The sequence below is a fragment of the Anolis carolinensis genome, chromosome 2 (genome assembly GCF_035594765.1).
Source record: "Anolis carolinensis isolate JA03-04 chromosome 2, rAnoCar3.1.pri, whole genome shotgun sequence".
NCBI lineage: Eukaryota > Metazoa > Chordata > Lepidosauria > Squamata > Dactyloidae > Anolis > Anolis carolinensis.
Window position 1 is genome coordinate 35557016 of NC_085842.1, and position 27096 is coordinate 35584111.

At 43.3% G+C, this 27096-nt stretch overlaps 1 long non-coding RNA gene and 1 pseudogene across 2 annotated transcripts in view; both read right to left on the reverse strand.

Annotated features, from left to right (window-relative positions):
- Positions 1-214: 214 nt before the first annotated feature.
- The window catches only part of LOC134295971 (uncharacterized), a 49927-nt gene continuing 23045 nt past the window's right edge, over positions 215-27096 (reverse strand). The window contains exons 3-5 of one of the 2 annotated variants that reach the window (XR_010002505.1): positions 26138-26308; positions 22438-22633; positions 215-665 (exon numbers count right to left, since the gene is read on the reverse strand). This is a non-coding gene — a long non-coding RNA (uncharacterized LOC134295971). Of the gene's footprint in view, positions 666-21146; positions 22634-26137; positions 26309-27096 lie in introns of those variants that run through there. The other variant, XR_010002504.1, reaches the window with a different exon arrangement.
- On the reverse strand, positions 19856-19939 carry LOC134297212 (U2 spliceosomal RNA; annotated as a pseudogene).

Genomic DNA, 27096 nt, shown 5'->3' on the forward strand with positions numbered 1-27096 from the left:
TGTGTGCTGATTGTAAGGTTTTGCCATATGATCAGAGAACTAAATATCTTCTTTCTCTTAGTTATTTGAGTTTTCTGGGCTGTATGGCAATGTTCCAGAAGCATTCTCTCCTGATGTTTTGCCCAGGCATTCTCAGAGGTTGTGAGGTCTGTAATAATAATAATAATAATAATAATAATAATAATAATAATAATTTATTTATTTATATCTCACCACCATCTCCCAGAGGGACTCGGGGAGGCTCACAAAACACTCAAGGTGTGACACAAAATACAAAATACAACAAGTGCAAAACAAAACATATTTATTTATTTACTATATTTTTACCCTGCCTTTCTCAACCTGGAGGGGACTCAGGGTGGCTTATAACATGGCAAACAATTACAAATAATTACAGAAAGTTCATTTTACAATAAAACACGCTTAAAACCACCAGCATCACATGATCCAAGAGCAAGTTCCGGGCCGTTCCATTGATCAAATTCTGAGGCTTTCATGACTATTGCTGCACCAGGTTTTCAAAAGTTTGATTGAAGAGCCATGTCTTCACTTTCTTATGGAAGATCAAGATGGAGGGGGCTGATCTGATCTCCCTGGGGGAGGGAGTTCCATAGCCGCGGGGCCACCACCGAGAAGGCCCTGTCTCTCATCCCTGCCAGTTGCGCCTGTGAAGCAGGCAAGAAACAGTCAACACAATACCATAAATTCACAGTACCCTCTGGTAAAAACAATAAAATACAGCAACTGCTGTAGACAAAACAGCAGTATTCAACCTTGGAATTGTAAAGTGCTAAAAAAGAGTCTAAAGGTCCTCGTAAGTATTATAAGAGAGTCTAAACATGATTGCAGACTTGTTGGAAAGGACAGGTCTTTAATTGTTTTTTTTAAAATAATAGTTTTTATTGTGCTTTTATCTATTATTACAGTGAAAGCGAGGAAAACAATTGTGTGTAGACAGTGGGGTGAAAGTAGAGACCAGAGACCAAAATAGCAAAAGAAGATAACACCAGCAAAGGAAAGATAAATAAATAATAAACTTAAAAAAATAGGTGTAAAAAAAATTTAAAAAGAGAAAAAAACAAAAAACAAAAAAAATGTGGATGACTTCCCATTGACCTCTTGAGGGTTTCAAAATCTTGTAGTCTGTTTTCATCTCAGGTATTAACAGACTTGTAGTTTTGGTGTATATCACATACCAAATAAGTCTATTGTTAAATTATATCCTTCTTTCTGAATGAAGTCTCTGAAGCCCAGCCAGTCTGTTTTTTCTTTGACTTCTCTTAGTCTTTGAGTTAACATATCCATTTGTATTATATCAAACAATTTTAGAATCCAATCGTTGATGGACGGTACCTCCTTTTCCTTCCATATTCTAGCTACAACTAGTCTTGCTGCGGTTCCAATAAGAAATAGTAATTTGTCTTGATTCTTGTTTGTTTTTACATTTGATATTCCTAATAGATAAGTCTCTGGTGATAGAGGGAACTTGAGTCCTAGTATTGATTGTGACGCCTTGTGGACTTTTTTCCAGTATTCTTTGATTTTCTTACATTTTCACCATTGGTGTAAGAAAGTTCCTACTTCTTTGTAACATTTCCAGCATTTATTCGTATTGTGTTTGTTAAAATTTGCTAGTTTGACAGGGGTGAGGTACCATCTAAAAAACATCTTATACCAATTTTCTTGGATTTCTGTGGCTATGGTGTATTTTATTTTTTTATTCCAGATTTCCTCCCACTGTTTATGTTTATGCTGTGGCCTATATCTTGGGCCCACTTTACCTGACAGTGTTTGTTCCTCCTCTGTTGACCATTCTAATAACATCTGGTATAATATCCTAATAATTTTTTTTCCTTTTTGCATTATAGTTTCCCAAGGGCCTTGATTTTGTGAAAATCCCTTTTCTGTATCCTCTTTATAGCACTGTTTTATTTGATAGTATTGAAACCATGTTATTTTTGGAAATTCTTTTTTAAGTTCATCATGTGTCTTTATATTAAAGTTTTGGTTGTCTGATTTTCTCAAAATTTGTTTGTATGTTAGCCAATTTTCTGTCGCTAATTCTCTTTTGTGTTTGGCTTCTATTGGGGATATCCAACATGGAGTTCTTGCGTACAGTCTGTCTTTATATTTTCCCCACACCCTTACTAGAGATGCTCGAATATAATGATTACCGAAATTTTTCTCAGTTTTCCTTTTGTTGTACCATAAATAATTGTGCCATCCTGAGCGCAGGTCATGGCCCTCTAATTCCAGTAGTTTTACATTCTTTAGTGTGGCCCATTCCTTGACCCAAGACAGGGTACAGGCTTCGTAATATGTTTGAAAGTCAGGTAGGCCTAGCCCTCCCCTTTTTTTGTCATCTGTCAATATTTTTAGCCTAATTCTTGGTTTTTTGTTTTGCTATATAAATTTTGTGATTTCCCTATTCCATTTTTTAAAAAGGAAGTTATTTCTAATTATTGGAATTGTCTGGTAAAGAAACAGTATTTGTGGCAGGATTGACATTTTAATAATAGCTATTCGTCCTAGTATCGAGAAGTTTTTATATTTCCATTTCTCCAAATCTCTTTTTATTTTTAGCCAAAGTTGCTCATAGTTGTTTTTTAGCAGTTTTGCATTACTCTGTGTTAATGTCACCCCTAGATATTTCACTTTATTTTCTATTCTTATTCCTGTTTTTAGCTGTATCGATTCTTTTGTGTTTCAAGACAGGTCTTTAATTGTTGAAAACTAGGCAAGTGGGGTTTATATATCTGTAGAATGTCCAGGGTGGGAGAGAGAACTCTTGTCCGTTTGAGGTAAGTGTGAATGTTGCAATTGGCCACCTTGATTAGCATTGAATAGTCTTGCAGCTTCAAAGCCTGGCTGCTCCCTGCCTAGTTTCCAACAGAGCTCACAACCTCTGAGGATGCCTGCCATAGATGTGGGAAAAGCATCAGGAGAGAATGCTTCTGGAACATGGCCATACAGCCTGGAAAACTCACAGCAACCTTGTGAGTTCGGCCATGAAAGCCTTCGACAACATATTCTTTGCCTTAGTTTTTTAAAATTATTTTTAAAGATGAACACTCTAATTTACAACCAAAGAAATATACACTCAGAAACAGAAGATGAATGAGAGAAAAAGAAATAGAAGAAACGGAGAACAAGAAAAAGGAGAAAAGTGATATACAACTAGTATACAATAAGGCTCTGACCTCTCAATTTTGACTGTAATGAAAAGTATAAAAGGAAAAAAATCTTCATAATATTACTACAATTATTAATAACCATAACCACATATTATTGCAATGTTAGATTTCTGATTGCTCAAATTTCAGATTCTGCCAGGAGGGTATTTGCACAGTTAAAACTTGTGCATCAGCTGCGATTGTCCCTCGAAAAGGCTCAGAAACTGCAGTTAGTGCAAAGGTCAGCAGCCAGATAACTAGCTGGGGCTGGTTATAGGGAGCACACCATGCCCCTACTTAAAGCAGCTGCACTGGCTGCCAATGAATTTCCGGACTCAATTCAAAGTTCAGGTTATCTATATATATAAAAGAGTGATTTCATCACGGCAATTCACAAAACAACAAAAGTAAAGGCCCTCCAACCTCAAAATTTGACAACACAACCCATCATCCACGCCTCAAGGTTGATACAACAAAAAGAAAAGAAAAATAAAGTCCTAATTAGAGGGAGAGCAATAATTTTTTTATCCAATTGCTGCCAATTTAGAAGGCTAATCTCTGCCCACTTGGTTGCCTAGCAACCAAGGGACAGCCAGGTTTCAGTTAGGGGACAGGCAGATTTAGGCCTCATTTAGACTTCTTCCACAGATTATCAGATTTGCACTGGATTATATGGCAGTGTAGACTCAAGGCCCTTCCACACAGCTATATAACCCATTTATAATCTTATATTATCTGCTTTGCACTGGATTATCTTGACTCCACACTACCATATAATCCACTTCAGTGTGCATTTTATACAGCTGTGAAGAAGGAGCCTCATATAATCCAGTTCTGAGCAGATAATATAAGATTAGAAATATACAGTACAGTCTCACTTATCCAACGTAAACAGGCCGGCAGGATAAGTGAATATGTTGGATAATAAGAAGGGATTCAGGAAAAGCCAATTAAACATCAAATTAGGTAATCGTTATCCAAATTAAGCACCAAAACATCATATTATACAACAAATTTGACAGAAAAAGTAGTTCCATGCGCAGTAATGCTATGTAGTATTTACAGTAGAGTCTCACTTATCCAACACTCGCTTATCCAACGTTCTGGATTATCCAACGCATTTTTGTAGTCAATGCTTTCAATATATCGTGATATTTTGGTGCTAAATTCATAAATACAGTAATTACTATATAGCATTACTGTGTACTGAACTACTTTTTCTGACAAATTTGTTGTCTAACATGATGTTTTGGTGCTTAATTTGTAAAATCATAATTTGATGTTTAATAGGGTTATCCTTAATTCCTCATTATCCAACATATTCGCTTATCCAACGTTCTGCCGGCCCGTTTATGTTGGATAAAAGTGAGACTCTACTGTACTGTATTTACAAATTTACCACTAAAATATCACAATGAATTTAAAACACTGACTACAAAAACATTGATTATGAAAAGGCAGACTGCGTTGGATAATCCAGAACATTGTATAAGCGAATGTTGGATAAGTGAGATTCTTCTTTAATATGAAATAATTACTGGGATAGAATAATGCAGAACAATATAATCTCTAAAACCAGTAAATAAACAGGGGAATTCCACACAGGAAACAATCAGGGCCAGCTAACACCTCCCAACAAAGTATTCCCATCATCAAAGTCTGGCAAATCCTGTTTTCTCAGGGCCACAGACAGTAGAAGCACATAAAATATCGCAAACAACACCACTCTGAAAACAAGGGAATTCCAGACAGGAAACAATCAGGGCCAGCTAACACCTCCCAACAAAGTATTCCCATCATCAAAGTCTGGAAAATCCTCTGTTTTCTCAGGGCCACAGACAGTAGAAGCACATAAAATATCGCAAACAACACCACTCTGAAAACAAGGGAATTCCAGACAGGAAACAATCAGGGCCAGCTAACACCTCCCAACAAAAAAATTCACTCAGGGAGGAAACAGCCAGGCTTTAAAGCTGCAAGGCCATTACATCCTAATCATTTTTCCTAATTGCAGCATTCATACTTGCCTCCAACAAACAAAAAAACCCAATCAGAAATATTGTATATTCACAACCTTTAGGAAATAATATCCCCTGATGGCGCAGCGTGTTAAAATGCTGAGCTGCTGAACTTCTGGACCGAAAGGCCACAGGTTTGAATTGGGGGAGCGGAGAGAGCCCCCACTGTTAGCCCCAGCTTCTGCCAACCCAGAAGTTCGAAAACATGCAAATGTGAGTGCATCAATAGGTACTGCTCCGGCGGGAAGGTAACGCCGCTCCATGTAGTCATCCTACATGACCTTGGAGGAGTCTACGGACAACGCTGGCTCTTCGGCTTAGAAATGGAGATGAGCACCAACCTCCACAGTAAGACACAACTGGACTTAATGTCAGGGGAAAACCTTTACCCTTGACCTTAACTACCACCAATTCCTCAATACTTTATTTCCCATACCACCAGACTTCGCCACAGCAACGTGTGGCCGGGCACAGCTAGTCACCTATAAAACCCTACAAAGCTGAACATGGTGGATTATTTACTTTAAGTGTTCACATTCAAAAATTAATACAATCTTTTTTTTCCGTGTCAGGAGCTACTTGAGAAACTGCAAGTCGTTTCTGGTGTGAGAGTATTGGCCATCTGCAAGGACGTTCTCCAGGGGACGCCCAGATGTTTTACCATCCTGTGGGAGGCTTCTTTCATGTCCCTGCATGGGAAGTTTGAGCTGACAGACGGGAGCTCACCCTGCTCCCCAGATTCGAACTGATGACCTTTTGGTCAGCAGTCCTGCCAGCACAAGGGTTTAACCCATTGTGCCACCTGGGGCTCTGTGTAATACATTTTTTTCTGAATCAACACCCCGAATAACACCAGTAACAGGCCTAAAAACCAAGACATCAAGAATTGTTTTTGTTGGACTGTGTCATTTATTGTCATGATTTGTCATACAATATATCTGATAAAAGGTTAGAAATCTTACTTAGGAGGGCAATACCCTCAGTCCCCTATAGTTACACACTCAACCTGCAATTTGATAGTTTTAGTCAAATCTGATTATAAACATGTAAAAGTAAGAATGGCATGAAATGATATGCAAGATTTGTACAGGTCTCTTTCTCCAAGACAAACCCTTTTTGGGAACATAAGCAAAACCTTCCAGACAGTTCATGATAGAGCTGGGGAGAAAGGTAAATGAAATGACATATTTTTATTGCTGATTCTCTGGATTCAGAGGTACAGTGTCACTTTGAGGTTCACTTTTTGCTCCCTCAATGTTTCGCGAGTTTTCAAAAAATATTCATTAAAAAAATACTGTTACCATTTATTGCGGTATTTTCGCTGTCTTGCAGGTTTTTGCGGTGTGTGCGCATGCAGCAACCCCGCTCTGCTCTTCCATTTCCATCTCCAGTGTTGTGTGCGCTATTGTGTGCCCTATGATGCCACCCAAACGTTCGGCAATGGTTGCTGGCAGCGACCCTAAGTGTAAATGAAAGATGCTTACAATAAAAGAGAACGTCAAGCTTCTCGACATGCTCGAGAAAGGGAGATCGTATGCTGCAGTTGGCTGCTATTACGGGGTGAATGAATCAACAGTTTGTTATATTAAGAAGGAAGAGAAGAATATCCGGTCTACGGCAACAGTGACTTTCAACAAGATGGCGAAAAGGATGATTACTCCTCGTAATAAGTCGATCGTAAAGATGGAATCTGCATTAGCGTTGTGGATTAATGAGTGTCATAAAAAATATTCCCTTGGATATGAACACCATAAGGACTAAGGAAAAGCAACTTTACGACTGCAAGGCAGAGAATGTGGAGGACTAAGAAGAGGAGGACGATGGGGATGATGAGGCAGGACCATCCACATTGACTGGTTCTCCCACCACATCGGGATTCTCTGCCAGAAAGGGCTGGTTTCATAAATTTCAGAAGCGCTATGGCCTTAAGAGCGTTTCTCTGCATGGAGAGGCTGCCTCTGCAGATACAGCCGCTGCCGACGAGTACGTGAGCAACACATTCAAGGAAATAATAAAAAGGGGGCTATCTACCAGAACAAGTTTTTAATATGGATGAAACAGGGTTATTTTGGAAGAGGATGCCATCTCATATTTTTATAATGAAGGAGGAAGCCACAGCCCCTGGTTTTAAAGCTTAAAAAGATCAAGTCACTTTGATCATGTGTGAAAATGCTGCAGGATTTATGATAAAGCCAGGGTTATTTATAAGTCCAAAAATCCAAGACCCTCAAAGAACAATATAAGAATGTGTTGCCTGTGCATTGGATACATAACCCCAAAGCGTGGATGACGAAAATCCTCACAAGGAACTGGTTTCATCAGTGCTTTATCCCAGAGGTTAAGGTTTATCTGGCACAGAAAGGTCTTGAGTTAAAGTTCTTCTGTTGATGGACAATGCAGGAGGCCATGCTGTCGACATAACATATGAAGGGGTCCAGGTTGAATTATTGCCACCAAACACCACATCACTCATTCAACCGATGGATCAAGGCATTATTCACGCTTTCAAGGCATTTTACACAATAAATTCCCTGCAAAGCCTCGTTGAAGCTATGGATGTACAGGAAGACTTCTCACTAAAGGTGTACTGGCATGACTACATGATTGCATCGTACCTGAAAAATATTCAGAAGGCCATAACTAAGATAAAAACTGAGACTTTAAATGCGCGCTGGAAAAAATTGTGGCTGGAAATGGTGCATGATCACAAGGGATTCTCTCTGGATGAAATCTATCATTCTGAAGTCGATAAAGCTGTGAGGCTGGCAAAAATACTGGGTGGAGAGGGTTTTAGTGATATGACTGCCGAAGATTTGAATGAGGTGCACGGTCAACCATTGACAGACAAAGACTTGGAGGAGCTGGTCAAGTCAGCAAGTGAAGAAGAGGAGCAGGAAGAAGAACAACGGGATGAGGAAGAGGCGGTGGTTGGCTTAACGCTTGAACGTTTTGCAACCTTGGCAAAAAAGGCTCAAGAACTTCAGCAACTTGCTGAAGAATGGGATACAAATAGGCAAAGAAGCAGCACCAGCAACTCCCCATAACTATAACTCGCATAAAGACGTCTGTGATGCCAACGTCTTCAGCAGAAGTACCTAGGGAGGGTTTATAAAGACTTAAAATAGTCTACAGTACTGTATACTGTATTTTTTCCCAAAAATATTTTTAATTTTAAAAATATTTTTATGAAGATTTTTCAAGTTTTGGTTTTAGAAGGGGGAGAGAGAGAAAGAAAGGGAGATGGGGAGGGTAGGAAAAGGTTTTAAATAAAAAAGAGTTATTTGCTTCCATTCTTCTTCTCTGCTGGTGTACTGTATATTGTTACTGCTAAAAGAAAGTAAAAATATATATTTTTTAAAAACCGTGCTTCTAATTCACGGATTTTCACTTATTGCGGGAAGTCATGGGACATAACCCCCGCAATAAGTGAGGGAACACTGTATTTCATTTTCAGAAGTGTGCTGCTATTAGGAACTGCAACAATGAAACTGCTGGCAATATTAGTAGATGCAAGGGGGAAATGGCTGCAGGTGACTGTATAAACCTTTTAAGTCTTATCCAGCTGTGCGGTCAGTTATTATAGCCTTCCATGATTACATATTGGCACAATTACACATACATGAGCAATGCATTAGCATTGGTGTGGTTAATAAAGAAACCAACTAAGTACCGGCTTTGGTTATTACTGTTCGTGTTCTAGGAAACTAGAACAAATTATTCTTTTCCAGTTCTGATCACACAGATGGATTTCTGTTGCTGAAAAGATCATTAGTGATTGACAAGCCAAAAAAAAAAAAAAGGATTACCAAGACAATGAAGGGAAGGAGTCAGGAGCCACTGGGAAAAGACAGTGGTTGGTATCTTGTTCAGTGACGATGATGTTGCACGTCTGCCTTATGCCATCACTTTTATGGTTGTTCATGCAACACCAAAGGCCCCTGCCACCCCTACATTTGCAGCAGTGCAGCCCCCTCCCACTCAGCCATTTCTGTGTCACCAAAGGGCCAAGGGGGTGAGCAAAGAGGCATCTAGTTCTCTTTATGACTCTAGAACAGTGGTTCTCAACCTAGCGTCCCCAAAGGTTTTTGGCCTTCAACTCCCAGTAATCCTAACAGCTGGTAAACTGGCTGGAATTTCTGGGAGTTGTAGGCCAAAAATATCTGGGGACCGCAGGTTGAGAACCACTGCTCCAAAACAATGGTTCCCAACCTTGGTCCTCCAAGTGTTTGGGACTTCAGCTCCTGGAAGATCCACCCAACTTGTCCAATTGTCAGGAATGTCCAAAACACCTAGATGACCAAAGGTTGGAAACTACTGCTCTAGATGCTCTACAGCAATGGTTCCCAACCCCAAGTAATTTGGACTTCAGCTCCCATAACTTATGAAAGTTGGTAAAGCTGGTTAGGGCTTCTGGGAGTCGAAGTCCAAAAAACCTGGAGGACCAAAAGTTAAGAATCACTTTTGTTGGTTTTGTTTTGCTTAGAAGACACCTGTGCCTGGATTTGTTTTATTTGTGGGGATTGGTGCACAGCGACCAACACACAAGCTTCACAGAAAGAAGTTCTAAACCAATGGCATAGTGTTGTAGTGTCTGATGTCAATAAGGTTTCTGGTCCTGTGTCTGATCGCAATGGGGATGATGGAGTTATTGACAGGCCTGCCTTTGAACCTGTTGACAGGCCTGCCTTCAAGTCTGAGGTTTCTGCAGAACAGAGGGAGGCCACATTCCTGAGCATTGGTTTTCTGAGGAGGAGTCGTCAGATGCAGATGTAGAAATTAATGAGCTTGCAGATAGACAACAAGACTTTTGTGCCAGTGTTGTAAGCCGCCCTGAGTTCCTTTGGGTGAGAAGGGCGGGATATAAATATTGGAAATAAATAAAAATAAAAATAGATCACAGGTCCTTTGAAGGTCAGCCTGTCTTTGGGGGGAAAGAGGGAAGATAAAGTGTTATCTGTTGGTAAAGTGAAACAGAATGTGTTCTTCTCACTGAATGAGGGTGTGAGAAACTGCTCCCAATCAGAACAGATAATCCTGGGGATGCACCTATAATATAGAACTAATGTAGTTTAACACCACTTTAACTACCATGGCTCAGTGCTATGGAATCCTGAGAGTTAACAGTTTTACAAGGTCTTTAACCTTCTCTGAAAACAATGCTGGTGCTTCATCAAACAACAAATCCCAGGATTTCATAACACCAAGCCATGGCAGTTAAAGTGGTGTCAATGCATTAATTCTGTAGTGTAGTTGCAACCTAAGTCAGACAGATAAAGTATTCTGACCCACTATACAAAGCCATCATTTTTGGAAGATAGAAGTGACAACATATCTAGTCATCCTCCTGACTATTTGAGAGGGATGACTTTGAGGTGGAGAGCCCTCCCATCTCAGTATTGTGTCTGCTTAGGTCTTCTTTATAGCCCTTTTTTGCTATAAAGGGGTTGATGGTGCCTTGGGGCTAATGGGATGCCCAAGGGTCACTATGGACCCCTCAAAGGGCCACATGCATCCTTTTGGAATAAATGGTACATTGGGGGTTCGATCCCAAGACAGTAGAGAAATATTTAGTTACTCTAAATGTGGCCATATTTTCAGGACAAGGTGAACTGAATCCGAGGGTATTAAAAGAACTTCCAGATGTAATCTCACAGCATTTATCTCTACAGTCAATTGTACAATTCTTGAATAAGTCATATCCCTAGATGAAGGTGAATGTGTTTCTAGAAAAAATAGGGTCAGCTTGCCCTTAATTCAAGGAGAGGCTCTAAAATACATAATCAAAAAATCCTTTATGATCTTTCAGAAAAGAATGCTGTGATTACTAAGAGCCTGCAGGGGTTTCTCAAAAACAGCTTACACCAGACTAATTGTACTTCTCCTCTCACTAGCTTGCTAGATCAAGCAAACATTGTAGGTGCAGTGTGTTTGTAATTATCAGAAAATCCTTTGATAGCTGGGCAAGATGGCGGCGCGCTAACAGCCTCCATGATCAGCTCCGCTGGGGAGGATCTTGAACCGCTGCTAGTTTCTAGTTTGGGGCCCCCCCTCGTCACCAACCAGAGGGGTGAGATTGGCACGTTGCCTTGGGGTTTTTTCGGCCTACCGTGAGAGCTGTTGGAACTATCCCGAGGGCTGTGGTGGATCGGCGAGGAAAGGAGGAGGAGAGAGGAGTCCCGTCCGCCATTCCAGCGGTGCGATCGGAGAGCGTCTTGAGCTTGCAGCGGGGAGTTGCAGCGTGGAGTTGCTGGCAGCGGCAGGAGGGGTGAGCGTTGGACGACTGCCCCAGCGTTGTTGTTGGTGTATTTGAGGCCGCGCCGGACCGGGCGGCCTCTGCTGGGCTTCCTTCCACCCTCGGCCTTGGGGGCGCGCCAGACCGGGCGACCTCCTCGGGTCTGTTCACCGGCCTGGGCCCGTCGACCTGGGAGGCCTATCTCCATCTCAGCTCCAGCTGGCTTCTCTTCGGCGGTGGGGGGCGCGCCGGACCGGGCGTCCTCTTTCAGCCCTTGTCAGCTCCCACGGAAAGGGTTAGGCCTCGGAGGCCGCGCCGAACTGGGCGGCCTCCCCTCCCCCCCCCGGGCCTTCCCCTTGGCCTTCATAAAGACAATTTTGGAAGCCGCGCCGAACCGGGCGGCTTCCAGGCATTGGCCGTAGCCTTTTGCTGGCTGCTCAGGGAGGAAAGGTCTAGACCTCCGGAGGCCGCGCCGAGCCGGGCGGCCTCCCCTCCCCCCCCTGGGCCTTCCCCTCGGCCCTCGTGGAGACAACTTTGGAGGCCACGCCGAACCGGGAGGCTTCCGGTCATTGGCCTTGGCCTTTTTTCTGGCTGCTCGGGGAGAAGGGTCTAGACCTCCGGAGGCCGCGCCGAACCGGGCGGCCTCCTAGCCCCTGCAACGGCGCTGAAGAGACTTTGGCCCTGGAGGTCCGCGCCGAACTGGGCGACCTGCCTCAGTCTTCTTTGGCCCCTACAAAGAAAACTCTAGCCTCTGGAGGCCGCGCCGGACCGGGCGGCCTCCCTCGGCCCATTGCATCGGCTGCATTGGCTACACAAACAGAACCAGGCGTTTGGAGGCCACGCCGGACCGGGTGGCCTCCACCGGTCTTTTTCTGACCTCGTGTTGCTGGGGAAGACACTCTCGCCAGCTCTGCTCTCCTGCCTCTGGAACCTACATCAAACTAGGTGGCCTCGAGACATCTTTAATTGGGTGGACTTGTATGAAGCAGCATCTATAAGATCCTTACAGTTTGCAGCCTGCCAATTTTTTCCCCCTCCTTTTGTGTGGGTGTTTGTGTATGTGTGTTATACAGAGTCGGGAGTGAGAAAGTTTTTATCTTTACTCAGGGAAACAGTATTGACCGTGATAGGTAGCGGGTTCTTAACCTGGTATTAATGTCATAGGAAGCGATCACATAGGATTTGAGAGTACCGTGAGTTTACTGATTGGTAATTGATGGTTTAGAATGTGAATTGATGGTTTGTGTATGTTGGTGGATGTACTGTTGAGTGAAAGCTTTGACGGAAAGAGACAATAGGAATGAGGTGCTAATTTTGAAAGATCAGAGTGGTATACTATAGGAAGGTTTTCTGAGAAGGTAATAAGAAATGAGTTGGAAGGAAACTCCGGGCAATAATGAACTCTCACACTTATGTGATCTGTTGGGAAAATCGTTCGGTACCGTCTTGCAGCAGCTGGAAATACTGAACGCGAAACTTGACCATCTCTTCAAAGGAATTTCCCTGATTGTGAAATATCCTTTTCCTACAGACACTATAACAACTATACCAACCAGGCTTATTAACTTGAATGAGGAATTAAGCACTCCGGAAGGCCAGGGAGAAATTAAGCTCAAGGAGCAGAAGGTAGTTGTCGGATCAGGCCTTAGAGTGACTAGAGAGGAGGGTGGGTTTTTATCTGGGGGAGTGGGTCTGGGGAGGGTGGATGGGAAGGAAACCAACAATGTCCTGCAGAAGCCGAACAATGAGCTGCCCTCTGAATTGGCCGGACAATATTTGGATACTTCCTGCAATTCTCAGCATCTTTTACGAACAAATAAGGTTGCAGTGGAAGTTTCAGATTCATTATTGAACAGAGGCAGGTGGACTTCTAAGCGAGCAGTCCAGATATCTCTTGCACAAATTTTATCCATAAGCTGGTCGGAAGTGAAGATCAAGACTATCGACTGGCTTTGTAGAGAGTACCAATCCTGGAACCGCTCCTTATGTCTTATCATTGGCTTGGAAGATAAAATATTAAGGGAAAAATTGTTTTTGTGTGGGCCCAAACTGCAACAATGCGGCATCACTCTCAGGAGGGTTCTAGTAGACCCACTGATTCGCCCCTTGGACATGGGGCTGAGCATTGATATTCAAGATTCCCCAACTCTAAGTCATGCTTGTTCTACCTCCCAGTCCCACAAGACCCCACTCTTGCTTAGTCACCTTCCCATTCATGATGATGCCAAATCAACTGACCCCTCTCTCCCATCAGTGGAGAGAAGCTCCTTTTTTAAACAAACAAGTACCTTTGGAGGCTTTCCTTTCCAGGACAGCTGACTAGTCCCGGCAATTGGCAACTCCACCCAGTTCTTCCATCAGGGGGAAGAGGGCTCTCATGGAGGTGGCCCCATTGAAGTAATATGGGGGAGGAGAAAGCACGGTCACTATCAACCCAGGGAGAAGCGCAACAGAGATTTTGCGACCCTGGAGAGGTTTAGGTGTGGTAGTCTTCAGGACAGACCCCCCAACCTTAAGGTCCTGCTTCTGAACGCCAGATCCGTCAATGGTAAAACAGCTGAATCCTGGATGAGGAGGCGGATCTGGCATGCATCACCGAGACGTGGCTGGATGAGCTGGGAGGTGTGAATCTCACCCAGCTGTGTCCTCCAGGTTTCGGGGTGCATCAACAGGCCAGGGTTGGGGGGCGGGGAGGAGGAGTTGCGGTGATCTTTCGGTAGTCCATCGCCCTGATCAGATGCGCCATTCCGCAATCCCCGAGGTTCGAGTGTGTTTTCCTGAGGGTGGGAGCCCGAGACAGCTTGGGGATTCTGTTGGTGTACCGTCCACCCCGCGACCCAGCAGTCTCTCTGTCTGAGCTAGCAGAAGTGGTCTCCAATGCGGCCCTTGTCTCCCAACAACTGATAGTTTTGGGAGACTTTAACATTCATGCCGAGACCACATTGACAGGAGCAGCTCAGGATTTCATGGTTGCCTTGACAACCATGGGGCTGTCTCAAGTTATATCTGGGCCCACACATCAGGCAGGACACACCTTGGACCTTGTTTTTATTGTGGACGGTGGGACAGTCAGAGTGGAAGAGCAAAACATTCTTCCATTGTCATGGTCTGACCATCATCTGATCTGTTTAAGTATCGCCGTGCCTTCTAACCTCCGCAGGGGTGGTGGACCCATTAAGATGGTCCGCCCCAGGAGACTGATGGATCCGGATGGACTTCTGAGGTCTCTTGGGGATCTTTCTGTCCTGGAGACTGGCGATCCTGTCGATGTCCTGGCTGATCGCTATAACAGTGAGCTATCAAGGGCACTGGACACGATCGCTCCCGAACGTCCCCTCTCACTGCGTAGAATCGCGTCGACTCCTTGGTTCACTGAGGAGCTGGCTGTGATGAAACGTAGGAGGAGGGGACTAGAGTGCATCTGGAGGAAATCTCAGGACGTGTCCGACCAAGCACGGGCTAAAGCCGCTATTAAGGCTTACTCCGTGGCTCTGCGAGCAGCCAGGAAAGTTTTCACAACTGCCCGCATAGCGTCTGCAGCCAACAGGCCATCGGAGTTGTTCCGAGTTGTTGGGGAGCTCCTGCGGCCTCCCGAGGCCCAGGGGTTTCCTGATGACTTGGCAACTCGGTGCAGCGATTTCGCGCACCATTTTGCAGGCAAAGTTGCTCAGATACGCCGTGAGTTGGACTCCAGCTTAACTGTGGTCCCAGCGGAGGTAACCGAGGTACCTGTCTGTGCGATCTTATGGGATTCTTTCCGGCTTGTCCTTCCTGATGACGTGGAGGGGATTCTTGGGTCTGTGAGGGCGACCACCTGCGCTCTGGATCCTTGTCCTTCTTGGCTGGTGAAGCTGGCCAAAGATGGGTTGTTGGATTGGTTTGTGGCTATTATAAATGCCTCCCTGGTTCAAGGGTCAGTTCCATCCTGCTTTAAGCAGGCGGTAGTAAAACCATTATTTAAAAAGACCTCGTTAGACCCATCTGTATGTAACAACTACAGGCCAATTTCCAACCTCCCATTTCTGGGCAAGGTTCTGGAGCGGGTGGTTGCTACGCAGCTCCAGGAGTTCCTCGATGACACCGATTTTCTGGATCGCTCGCAGTCTGGCTTCAGGCCTGGGCACAGCACCGAGACGGCTTTGGTCGCCCTGGTGGATGACCTCCGCAGGGAGCTGGACAGGGGGAGTGTGACCCTGCTGGTTCTCTTGGACATCTCAGCGGCTTTCGATACCATCGACCATGGTATCCTTCTGGGGAGGCTCGCCGGGATGGGAATCGGTGGCACAGTTCTGCTGTGGCTTCGGTCCTTCCTGGAGGGCCGTTCCCAAATGGTGAAGCTGGGGGAAACCTGCTCGGACCCCTGGCCATTGACCTGTGGGGTCCCGCAAGGGTCTATTCTATCCCCCATGCTATTTAACATCTACAAGAAACCACTGGGAGAGGTCATCCGGAGTTTTGGAGGGTGTTGCCATCTCTACGCAGATGACACGCAAATCCACTACTCGTTCCCATCTGATTCCAAGGAAGCCCCTCGGATGCTGAACCAGTGCCTGGCCGCTGTGGCGGACTGGATGAGGAGGAACAAGCTGAGGATCAATCCTGACAAGACAGAGGCCCTCCTGGTCAGTCGCTCGTTGGATCGGGGTATTGGGTGGCAACCTGTTCTGGACGGGGTCGCACTCCCCCTGAAGTCACAAGTCCGCAGTTTGGGGGTCCTCCTGGATTCAGCGTTGACGCTTGAGGCTCAGGTGTCGGCGGTGGCCGGGAGGGCTTTTGCACAACTCAAACTTGTGCGCCAACTGCGACCATACCTCGTGAAGTCTGACTTGAACACGGTGGTGCATGCCTTAGTTACCTCTAGACTGGACTACTGTAATGCGCTCTACATGGGGCTTCCCTTGAAGACGGCTCGGAAATTACAACTGGTCCAACGCTCGGCTGCCAGATTAATAACTGGGGCGAATTACAGGGAGAGATCTACTCCCCTGTTTAAGGAGCTCCACTGGCTTCCGTTCATTTTCCGATCCCAATTCAAGGTGCAGACCATCATATATAAAGCCCTAAACGGTTTGGGACCCACCTACCTTCGTGACCGTATCTCCTACCATAAATCTGCCCGATCTCTGCGATCGTCAGGGGAGGCTCTCCTGTCGCCACTGCCTTTATCCCAGACCCGCCTTGTAGGAACAAGGGAGAGGGCCTTTTCTGCTGTGGCCCCCCGTTTATGGAACTCATTGCCCATTGAAATCAGGCAAGCCTCCATTCTTTCAGACTTTAGGAAAGATCTAAAAACATGGCTCTTCCGATGTGCTTTCGGAGAGTAACTGTTACATGCTTTTTGTTACGCCCCCCATTATTTATCCTCTAGACTGTCTGCTATCTTTTCCTTAGTTCCCTGTGGTTTTATTCTTATCCTTTTTCTTATCCTTTTCTCACCCCGAGTTTTAACTGAGTATTCGTGCGGCCTGCCCTGTTATATTGTTCTTTGGATTTTGTGTTTTACTGTATATGATTCTTTATTGTATTGTTGTAATTGTATTATGATATGTTGTTTTTATATTGTGTTATATTGTATTTTTCCCGGGCATGGCCCCATGTAAGCCACCCCGATTCCCCATTGGGGAGATGGTGGCGGGGTATAAATAAAGTATTATTATTATTATTATTATTATTATTATTATTATTATTTGATAAGATTCCTCATTATATCCCTGGAGACAACCTGGCAAAATAGTAAGACAATGCTTCTCAGGCCAGGTTTGTAGAAAAAATTGCAGCAAACTCTTTTCTGTTTTTTAGTTGTAACTCAGAGAAAGACCCCATTGCCAATTGCTACTGTCTCTCCCATGCAGCATGTATTCCTTTCAATCTAGCAAACATTTATTGAGTAGTGATTTGCAGGAAGACAGACAGACAAATGTCACCATGCTGGAAGAAGCAAAGACCACCAGCATTGAAGCAATGCTCCTTTGCCATCAACTCTGTTAGACTGGCCACGTTGTCCAAAGGCCCGATCACCATCTCCCAAAGCAGTTACTACACTCTGAACTGAAGAATGAGGAACGTAACATTGATAGACAGGAAAAGAGATTTAAAGATGAGCTTAAAGCTACTCTTAAAATCTGTGGCATAGACACCAAGAACTGGGAAGCCCTGGCCCTTGAGCACTCTAACTGGAGGTCAGCTGTGACCAGCAGTGCAATGGAATTCGAAGAGGCATGAATGGAGGGCAAATGGGAGAAACATGCCAAGAGGAAGGTGCACCAAGCCAACCCTGACTGCGACCGCCTTCCATCTGGAATCCAATACCTTCACTGTGGAAGAACATGCGGGTCAAGAATAGGACTACACAGTCACTTACATACCCACCGCCAAGACACTACACTTGGTAGACCATCATACTCGGATAACAAGGGATCACCTAAGTAAGTAAGTAAATAAGTAAATATTGAGTAGAGAAAAATATATGCCCCACAGTTTGCTGGCCAACATGCCCAATATGGCCAATCCCCCAAAAGCAAATTAGTGTTTCCGAAAAACATGCTTCTGATTCATGAGATGCAGTGGTGAGGACCAGTAGGATCTGGCTGACACTCCATATGAACAGTGAACTCTCTAATTCAGTGCTTCCCAAGCTTTCATCCTCCAGGTGTTTTGGACTTCTGATCCCAGAATCCTGACAGTTGTACTAACTTGTGGGAACAGAAGTCCCAAACACTTGGAGGGCCAATGGTTGGGAACTGATGCTCTAAATGACTACTGTGTCACCAGAGTTCATTGCACTGCACAGGGGCTCTGTGGTAGACTGGCAAACATTCCTCAGAGATAGATAGAAATTAGAAGAACAAGTCAATGGATGTATGGTAAAATGGTTCTCAAAACTGGACATAATATTGAAATAGAGTGATGGGAAAAGAAGTGGAAAAGGTGATTAAAAGAAATCTTAAATCTTTACAAAATGATTTATGGAGGATATCTTAATTCTGACAAAGCTAACAAAATGCATTCAAGATATTGTGACTTCATCATACAACAAATTTTTGCATTCTAGGATGCTGCCACTCTATTTGTGCAACAGAGCTCCATGCCGCCCATCACATGCCATTGCCTCACTTCCGGCAGGGCCCCGTTGCTCAGTTGGGGTGACAGTGTGATATGACGCTTCACCGCCAACATGGGAGCTTCCCCATGTCCCATTGGGAACAACGGGGCTATTGTGGGGGGAAGCTGTGCAGCGACGTATCCCCGTGTGTGATGAGGAAGCGTCACTGCTGACCAGGCAGGGTGTGGGGTGCCAGGATTGCTCCTCTGCCCCACTGATTCGCTATTGAGGCTGGTGAATTGGCACAGGGACCTCATCAATGTGATGAGGTCCTTAGAATGTTTGTTGGGAATGTGAAGCTCATCAAGAGACCATATGTAGTGAACTTGTTCTAAAGGTCATAATTATTATAACATGTTATAGAAGCTGATTCATTTTTTTAAAAAAAAAAACACATTGCCAAACCTTTCTCAACCTTGTTCTTACCTAAAGGTGGTAGTGCATGTGCTGATAACCTCAAAGTTGAACTTCTGCAATGTTCTGTACATTGGGCTACCTCTGTACCAAATTTTGAAATTCCAGTTACTTCAAATCAGGGCAACGAAACTGGTTACAGGTATATCTGGAGTGAGTATATTACATCCATACTAAAATTACTTCACTGGTTGTGGGGCAAAGTACAAAGTGTTAATCTTGGTCTTTAAAGCCCTACATGATTTGGGTCCAGGTTACCTACAGGATCACCTTCTCGCATACAATCCTATGCTTAGGACACTTAGGTTCTTTGTGGGATGCTTATTCCAATCAGCCAGAACCCACTGACGGCTGTCACCCAGAGGATCTTTTCATTGGCTGCCCCAAGACTCTGGCATTACCTGTTTATTTATTTATTTGCAACATTTCTATCCCACCTTTCTCAACCCCGGAGGGCACTCAAGGCAGCTTTACACATAGGCAACTATTCAATGCCTTAAAAACAATGTACAATTCAAATGAGTATTAAAAAGAATGATTAAATACATTAAAACAATTAATGTGTAAGAACAGTACATTCACAATTAATTACAATTAAACACATAATCCGCAAGCGTTATCCGGGCCATTCCAAAAGTCATTCCACCATTCCATATATGCCTATTGTACCAAACGTGGCTTGGTCATAAAGCCACGTTTTCAGTCTCTTACGGAAGATCAGAAGGGAGTGGCTTGTTGTAAGACAGGAATCAGAGGTGTGACTCAGATGTACCAACTGTCCAGATTTGGCAGGAAGAGTTCTGACAGCTGATATCATTCAACTGATATCATTCAAAACACAACAGAAGATCTATATCTTCTTGGCAGTCCTATCCCGTCAATTTTAAACTACGCACTTAACTTTGTATTTTATTAATATTGGTGTTTTAATCTTTGTTCTGTGTTTTTAATATAAGAACAGATACTACACTTGATCTTAGCCAAAAGGCCGAGAAGTGAATGTATGATATATGTTATATGTTGTGTTTGTACTGTCTGTTCTTGATAAGGCCAACTGGCTAATCAAAAATTTTTGTTGTTGTTGTTGTTGTTGTTGTTGTTGTTGTTGTTGCTGCTGCTGTGTTTTTAATATACGTATGTATTTTATGGTCCTTTGTTCTATCTATGTATTATAACTATGTTGTGCCCCTCAAGCCATGAGGGGAGGTGGGTAATGGATATATTAAGTATCACTGTGAAATAAGAGATCAGACGACAAAATATGGAACAAAGGGGCATTTACTGACCTATTTAAACTGCAATCAAGAGCACTAAAAACTGATCTGGAGGGAGCAACAAAGAAATAAGTAATGACGGAGGAATAGGTATCACCCAATGACTACCTCCTCATATACCCCTGGACAAACACCTGACCTCAGGGGCAGTCCACTTAATGGTCATTACTGGAAGGCCATTCCAGGGGCACTCCCTCCAGAGCCCCAAAACCCTATAAGAGAAAACGGGACCCCCCCCCCCCCCAGTCCAGCACCAAGGGGAAAAAAAATCTCATGATGCCACAAAGTCCCGTAACTTGTAAGGGCCATCCCAGATTTCCCCTTCACCCCCAAATTGAGGGTGCCAAGGTGGAAGCAGGAGGGAGGGGCAGCTCCTGCCCAGGCCTCTCTTTCCTGCTGAGCCTCGTGTGAAACACCAGTCAACATAGTTTTGACTAGAGTTGGGCTCGAATCCTGTTTCATCTGTTTTTTTTCATGGCTTTGTACCAGTCCATCCATTTGGATAGCATGCAACAATACAACCCCCTCCGAAACGGAAAAAGCAGTGAAACAAAAAAAAAAGGGAGGGCACGGTAGCCATTTGGTCAACTGATTTTCAGTACTTGGCTGTCGCTGCTGGCTGGCAGGGCCTACAGCCAAGCGCCGGGTGCTCAACGCTCATAGGCCTGGCTCGCAGGGCCTACGAGCATTGAGAGCTTGGTGCTTGACTGTAGGCCCTGGGAGCCGGGTCTACAAGCCATCAATCACTCAATGCATTTAGGCCCTGCCTGCCAGGCCTACGAACACTGAGCACTCAGCTGAAGGTCCTGCCTGCCGGGCCTACAAACCATCAAGTGATCAATGGCTTATAGGGCTGGTTTGTAGGGCCTACAGCTGAGCGCCATGTCCGCTTGGATGTAGGCCCTGACTGACAGGCCCTGGCGCTTTGCCAGCCAAGTTCTAAAAAATCTTTGTTTTTTTTGGATCTTGGACTAAAAAGCCAACTTTGTATAGGCACCCGTTTCTGTAAGAGGCAAACGGAAACGGAAATTGGGTTATACAAATGGTACAAATAGAAACGGGCAGTGATTCCATACAAATGCACAAGACTAGTATTAACTGGTCTTTCAAGGGGACTTCAATTGCTTTCCTCCAGCCAAATCCTTTGGCTGTTGGCCAGGCTTATCATCCTTGGATTTACTGAATGAACAGACTGAAAGGCTGACTGCTAAAATATTACATTACATGGTAATAGGAAAAATGAATAAACTTTTTGTTTGATAAAAGGGAAATAAACAGACAATCTTTAAAATGACGGGGACACTTTATGACTTAGGTTAAAAAGGAAAAATATGAAGTCACATGTGGAGATTAAATTATTATAATAAATTGTTGAAGTTAAAAAATAGAATGAAAGATTTTAACCCATTATGATAAATGGGATGATACACAATGGTGCACTAAAGATGTCTTTATATGGGAAGGCAGGAATTTAATTTTAATTCTTTTAAATTTTATTTTATTGTAGTTTTGGGGGGGGGGAGGAGAGGATCATATAATATAAAATATAAAATAGGAAACACACTAGAAGGAGAAGATAATTTCCCACTTTCTTTCTCTTATCACTTACCTAATCTGTGACAAAGTTCAATTAGACTACAGCAACTCTCCAGATAAGACAAGTACATTTTATCCTATATCTTTTCCTGTCTCTGATCAACCAGCTACTGCTGAAATATTGTGTTGCCTGAGGCAAAAGATAAGATGGCATTCCTTCTCAGTTCCAGCGATAGAGATAAGATAGATTGGGTGACTGAATTTTACTTCAGTTTGGGTGATGGTGCAATAATGCAACATTTGAAACAGTTTAGGAGCCTGAAAGATTGTGTACTATGCACATATCCACCCAGAGAGGAATAGCCAATGTTTACAAGTAAAAAACCAGAAGATTATCAATGGTAATATCCTTAGATCCCAATGTGCCTGACTGTGACGGCCAGTGATTTGTCTGACCTGACTCAGCTGCTGTGGTGTGCATGGAAGGAGTCAAACTGACCTACCTCCCTGAGGAACGCCTCACAGGTTTCTGTGATGAACAAGCTAGATGAAATGAGCAGCAGCTCAAGTCTCGGGAAAAATAAGGGATCTAGAAGAGATAGTTCTTCTGTAGCAGATAACATCGTAGTTTGGTACTCATGTCTTTGACCTTGCCTATGGTCCCTGCATTAGAACTCTGGAGTCTCACCTTGTCCCTGCAATTCTGTTTTGGACTCTGCCATTCCTGTAACCTTGTCTTGGACCTTGTTGCTTCTGGAACGCTTGAATCTGAATCTTGGACTGCCTTCCTGGCTTTGATTTCTGGACTTGGACTTCAATTTGTGTTGAGGCCTGTGAAGCCTCTGAGGATAAGGATATGGATTTTCTGGTTGAGCCTGGTGTTTCTGTGGGAGAAAGCGAAAGTGTTTTTTGAGATGATGGGAACGTGTTGGGTAGATCTATTGTCAGAGAAACAGACAGCAATTCTCATGAGAATAGGCTAGGGATTGACTGAAAAGAATGTGGAGGAGAAAGGAGGGTTACAGACAGGCCTGTAGCGAGGGGGGGGGGGTTAGGGGTTCAACCCCCCCCCCCCGAAATTTTTCAGGTTATAAAAAAAAACCTGGTTTACTCATGAATTTTAACTGGTTAACCAAATCCCCATGCTAAACATTAAACATTAAACATTAAGAGTCTCTCCAGGCACTATTTCAAGCAGATATTGACAGTTTTGTAGCGGGGAGGGGTGTGTGCTAGGGGTTAACCCCCCCCCCCCCGAAATTTTCAAAACCCCTCCCAAAAAATTTTTCTGGCTACGGCCCTGGTTACAGATAACCCAGCGTTTGCAGATCCAAAGGGATGTGCCATATTTGTGCCCATTGTTTACAATTCTTCCTTCCTTGGAACCAGAAACAGAGAGCCAGTGAACCACCATCAGTCTGTGGACCACCATTTTGAGTAGCATTTTTTCTTTAAATTGCTAAGCAGAATGGAAAAAACTTGGCTTTCAACGTCAGACAGAATATGATGATTCTGCTGCATTCAGACAATATACTATTTAGGGTCCATGTGAGCCTTATAATGAAACCAGGAAAAGACAACTGAGTACAGGAAATAAGGTGGAGGACAGGTCAAGGTCCAGGGCTGCCATAAAAAAATTCCACATGACAGAGCTCTCCCTCTTATATTAAGCAACTTTTGCGCAAACAAGCAAACAAACTACGGATTGCTGACCTCTGATTATACAATGATTATATTGATCTTTTTAGGTCAGATAATCATTTAATATAGCTTGTGATGCAAACTGAATACTCAGTGATGAGCCCTGGACATGGGAATATGTGGTTGCTGTGATCTGCTGATGTAGAAGACAGGTATGGCATCAAATGAAATGTTTCAGTGGCCCAGTTGTCTGCAGGATATACCTGGCTTCAGTATATTTCTGTAGACCAACAATAGGTCGGTGCTGGGGAGACAGGAGCTACATTAGTCTCCCAGGAGAACTTGGGTGAATGTATGCTACTGAATCCTACCACCAGATAAATTCTCCCCAAATACTCTCAAACTACCAAGGATTACACTCTTTTTCAAACGATATTTTTGCCATCTGTGCCATTTTAGGCTGAGGAGAAGCTTCTTTTGCAAGAAGAAATCATTTGAGCATCATTTCCTGATCACTTTCTACTTTAGGAAGAAAAAGCTTTCCTACGTCCTGGGATCTAAACAGTAAAAATCCCCCTATGCTCACTCGACACTGTTAAGGGGCATTTCAGAACATTTTTAACTTTTTAAAAAATCTCTTAGATGCCACAGATGTAGCCCTGGTGTCACATGAGGTTCATAGGCCCACCTCTGTATTCTACTTATCTGGCTTTGCCCTAGTTTTGGAAATAAAATGAAAGGCAGACACACCTTAGAACAGGACCCTGTTTCAACTGTGAATCTTGTTCCTTCTTCCATAAAAGTGTCCATTATTTTTACAACTATGTTGAAGCACTGCATATGTATTTATCAATAGCTCATTTGTTCCTTCATTTCTGAATCCCAATAACTCCAGAAAAGCATAGGTAGGTCAAGATCAGTAAGACAAGACATGTGGTTAAAGTGAGAGGGGACCAGGTTCTGGAAAACAGCAGATTGGAGGGATTGATGTCAGTGACTCTTGACATCAATGTCATTGGGGCAGAGAACACACTCCAAGTCTGAACTTCAAAAATAATATGCAAAGTGCATATCACATTTTTGGGATGTAGCTTTTGGGATATATCTTGGTTAGCTCCATTGCAATGCAGATGAAATTCCAGAGGGAAACCATTGTTCCACAAGCAGAAACTAGTTGCCAGTGCTTCGTGGCTTCTCGGCCAACAAGTTGTTCAGATAAGGAAGCCAAGACCAGGACAAAGCTTGTCAAAAACTGAACTCATTGATTTTGGAGTGTGATTCTCAGCATCACCCATAACTAGCAATGAGGTGGTGATGGTGCTGTCGCCATGTAAGTATGTTTCTAAAGCTCTCGGTCTTATATAGAAAAAAAATATTATTGACTTACATTGCAAATACATGAAGTTTTATTTGAATTGGATGACAGGGAGAATATTGCCTAGGAAAGCACTGCCGAGAGAACTGCCTTGCAAGGAAATAGAAATTGTTAAAGCCAGAGGAAGAGAGGTATGACTGTAGAAAGGTGGTGGGGGAAAAATGAGTGTTGAGGAGGTTCATTAGAAAATGTTTGGATCTGACAAATGTTTGGATCTGAAGTTGGCAGTAGACAGAGCAGTATAATTTCTGGATAGAAAGGCTTCAAGAAACACTGGCAACTGAAAAATAGAGCAGCACATCCTCCCATCAACCCTATGGCAGTGCTGTAGTCCCCATAGAGCAGAGTTGGATCTCTTGACCACAGAATTGCTGCAGGTGCAACCAGAAGTAACATCACATCGCTTCCAGTTCTAGGTATTGGATGGAAAAGGCCAATTTTCCAGGACTTTTTAAAAGAATCAGATAGTAAGGAGATGCAAACTGCCATGTTTTGTGGTAGTGTGGGGACAGTTCAGACTGGGAAATGAGTCAATGTTTAAAGGGGAGTAGAGATTGAGCAATTTCTTGGGTTCTTTCTTGTGCCACAAAATGGGGTCCCAGGATATGCATTTGACCTGTAAGTTGCATCTTCCTCATCCTTAAGGTAAAGAGATAAAATATTAGTTCAAGAAGGAATGGTATACTAGGCGAATTTTAATTAATTCAGCAATCCAGGTTGTATTGTCACTGAAGATTATATGCTTGTTTCATTAAATAACATATTGCAGTACAAGTTTAATGCATTCTTGTCCTATAAAGTCTCAGACTGATTACATAGTGCAAGCAGATTTTTCTGAAGGTATCACATACCAGGAGGTCCATTGTCAGGTGATGAATAACAAGACGATATGCATTGAGAAAAGAAAAGTTAAACATAAGCTAACAGTGTCGTATATCAGTCAAAATAACCAATGCAAGTAAGCTGCATCAACAGAAATATAGCATTACCGGACCCTTTGGTGACACAGTAGGTTAATAATAATATTATAATAATACTTTATTCTTATATCCTGCCCCGTCTCCCGAAGGAGACTTGGGGCAGCTTACAAAGAGACCATGCCCAAACAATATAAAAATACAACAGTAAAAACAAATCCAAACAAAGCAAATAATACATGAAAAAAGCTACTACTACAACAATTTTAAAACAATTAAAACATTTTAAATGCCCTAGAGCGGTAGAGTTGGTACTTCAATCTTCAGACTAAGGGCGAGGAATAAGGTTAACAAGGTGCAATGCATTACTTCTTGTGGAATGGTATAGCGATAAGGTGCAAAATGTTGGACTAAAAAGTGGGCAGGACTGCTGATTTGAAGGTTGGATTGCTGACCTGAAAGTTGCTGGGTGAAATCCAACCCAGGGAGAGTGCAGATGAGCTCCCTGTATCAGCTCCAGCTCCATGTACAGACATGAGAGAAGCCTCTCACAAGGATGGTGAAAACATCAAAACATCCAGCCTTCCCCTGGGTAATGTCCTTGCAGACAGCCAATTCTGTCACTCCTGACATGAAAAAAAATCAAGATAGAAAGAAGAAATAGAATTATTCTATGCTGCTTTGGTCAGACTTCACCTGGAATACGGTGTCTGTCCAGTTATTACAATATGTAACCAGTGGTCAGTGTCTTGAAATTATCTTGTAAAATACATATTAAGGAAGTGAAATTATCTCATGTGAACCTTAAAATTAAGACTCATAGATGAAGACATTCAAAACGATTTGCACATTGATAGACCTCACAGCCCCAAGCAAATCTGCAAATTGATCTTCTAATCGGCTTCTGGACAGCTGGTACTCAAAGTAATTGCAACCCAGTACATATTGAAGGCTTGTGTTGAAATCCTTGCTCCTATCATCATAAGGAAAGATTTTCTCAGCCATGACCAAACATCAAAAGGTAATTGACAACCTTAATTATCAGGTGGCTGAAAGAAATTGAAATAAGTATAACTAAGGGAGTGACAGGTCATCTCTATCCATTCAAGTAGCGACATTACTAGGCTTGTTGTTGTTGTTGTTGTTGTTATTGTGTGCCTTCAAGGATTTTCTTAGCAAGAATTGTCCAGAACAGGTATAACATTGATCTTCTTTCATTCTGAGGACATTAATGCACCACAGTCTGATAGCGAATGTAGATGTTGCAAACCCATCCTTGTCGAAAGGTAAAACACTCTGGTATATCCCCCTTCTTGGTATCACACAATTGTCCTAATAGCTATCTCAAATACAGATTGTGCTTTTTGCTTAATTCACCTTCTCATAGACTACTCCTCTCAACTTGTGCATTGCC